The sequence below is a fragment of the Castor canadensis genome, chromosome 1 (genome assembly GCF_047511655.1).
Source record: "Castor canadensis chromosome 1, mCasCan1.hap1v2, whole genome shotgun sequence".
NCBI classification, from domain to species: Eukaryota; Metazoa; Chordata; class Mammalia; order Rodentia; family Castoridae; genus Castor; species Castor canadensis.
In genome coordinates this window covers 134,718,327-134,720,944 of record NC_133386.1, presented here as the reverse complement: position 1 = coordinate 134,720,944, position 2,618 = coordinate 134,718,327, and positions in this window count along the sequence as shown.

Below are 2,618 nucleotides of genomic sequence, written 5' to 3'. Positions count from 1 at the left end.
AATGGGCTTCATTTAAATGAGAGAAACAATGAAAAAATTATTTAATAAATATTATCATTCTGTTTTCCTTTCCCTCTTTCCCTTTTCCACACAGCAGTCCCACTATTATAAACATGTTCTACATATGAGTTTTTGTATATGATCATGTTGTTTTTGTGTATATGTTTATCTTTGGACCTGCCTTCCACATATAAGAGAAAAAAGGTGACTTGCAATAGTAGAAATACTCTATGAAACTTGGGGAAAGAGAGAATGGAAAAGACAATGATAAAGGCTCAGTAATATAAAACATAACATCTGTAAAAGTAGAGAATACAAAGATATGTATTAAAAGCTGCTGAAAATGGTGGGTGGGAGGTAAAAGCGTAAGGGAGAGTAATGGAAGGTGTTGAATGGACAAAAGTAAAGCACACCTACAGCAGGGATACATTGAGAAACACTTTTGAACATCAACTTAAATATTAATAATTAAAATTAGGTCTTTAAAATAGGTATAGTGCATGGAGAGTAGTAGTTGCAGGGGAGGGTTATTGAAGGAGATTAAGGTGAGAGTTTATGGTTGATGAACTTCATATACTTGTATAAAATTGAACAAGGAAACCTCTTGCAACTAGTTTAAATGGAGCAGGGAGGGGGCAAGGGGGAGAGATGATGGTGGGGCAATGTAAATAACATATAATATAAACTTAATAGGAGTTGTCACTATGATCCCTCCCCCATATAACAAATATACCCTAATAAAAATTTAATAGAAATACAAATATTATAACATAACTAGAACATGGGGAAAATGAGACTTACATCTAAAAATTGTCATTCAGATCAGATTTTCTGATCAAAGAATTTCAAGTTTTCTCTCCTAACACATTTCATTTAGTTTTTACTCAAAGGACAGTGATGAACAGAACAGGTGTTCTTCTGGACAGAACTGTTTGAAAACAAAAACCCTTGTGTGTTATTTAAAATTTTTGTTAAGTTTTACTTTTCTTGTTCCCTTTTATTTCTTGAAACAAATATTATAGTGTAATCCATTTGGGTTTTTTTGAGGTTTTTAAAGATTTATTTCTAATTTTAACATAATGCCCATATCATGTGTTTAATTGTGTACTCATTATTTATACAAAACCCTGGAAATATTTTTTGAGATATATTTGTGTCAGAAATAACTCATAACCATTCCCTTAATCTGTCATAATTATTATGGGCTTGGCAAAATTATTGCAAATTAAATATCACCAAATAATAACCAATATATATTTATAGAAACTTCTGCTAAAAGAATTAAATTATTTCACAACTGTGCAAAACCCAAAAGATGCAAAGGCAACAGAATCTGGAAAGAATACCTCTGTTGTTGATACAAATATTAGAGCCAACATATTTCACACCAATATTTCATCATGAGAGCTCAGGGTATAAAACGCTTGCCTAAAATTTGAGCGCTAAATTCAATTCAAAGAGTCAACAGGAAAAAAGAAAGTATGTCCTATGTCAAATTGTATTTAAAGGAGAGAAATATTTGCAGTGCATAGGGATGTTTTGAATATGCCACAGGAACACACTATGTGTGTGGGGGGGGCATAGCCCAAGGAATCATGGTTAAGCATATAATATTCATACCTGCATACCTATGTTTTTTCACCACCATTCACAGTAGTTAAGTCATGGAATCAGCCTAAGTACCCATCAAGAAGTGAGTGGATAAATAAAATGTGGCATATGTCCATAATGAAGAATTATGGAGCATAAAATCATGTTTGCAGGAAATGAGTGATCCTTGAGATCATCATGTTGAATAAAATAGGACAGACACAGAAAAACAAAGATTGCATGTTTTCCTTCATATGTAGAATGTAGAAAGACATTGAACTACAACGGTAGGTAATTTTGGAAAAAGAAGACAACCAGAAGGAGGCAAGATGAATATGATAAATGTACATTATGTACATGTAAGGTAATATCACAATGAAAAAAAATTTTTACAATTAATGAGTACTGTCAAAAATAAGTAAAAGAAAAAACAAAAATTCTTCTCATTTTCTAGTAAGCCAATGATACAAAAAATGAGATAACAGTAAAAATAATTCATTAAAAGGGAAAAGTGAGAAGAGCAAATAGAGAAATGAAGATGAGAAAAAGCGTGAGGTTAGAGAGAGAGAGCAAAGAAAGATGCAAATATCATGGTTTAAAATGTGATGAACTAGGAACTAAACTACAATATTGCTTTCATGGAAGAACATTTAAAATCTCTTATCACATTTTGACTTCTGCTATGACACAGTTCTGGAATAAGAATTGCCTTGATTCCATAAGCTGCTATATACTGCATAATATTTATTTCAATGAGAAGAAAATTGGACTAGAAAAACTGTCCAAGGTGCATTGCCACACCATGCATCATGACCAGGAAAATCACATCTGGCTGTTCATTTGTCTTGTACACACTTTTTCCCATAGTTTGATGCTCCTTTTATAAACTACAGATTACTCTGTGTCTTTCCAAATGTTCCTCAGAGAAATAATGCAAACATTATTATCTACTCAAACATATTCTCTCCTGTAATTCTGGAGTATGAACACACATATCTACATACAAATAGATATTATAATCACTTAAT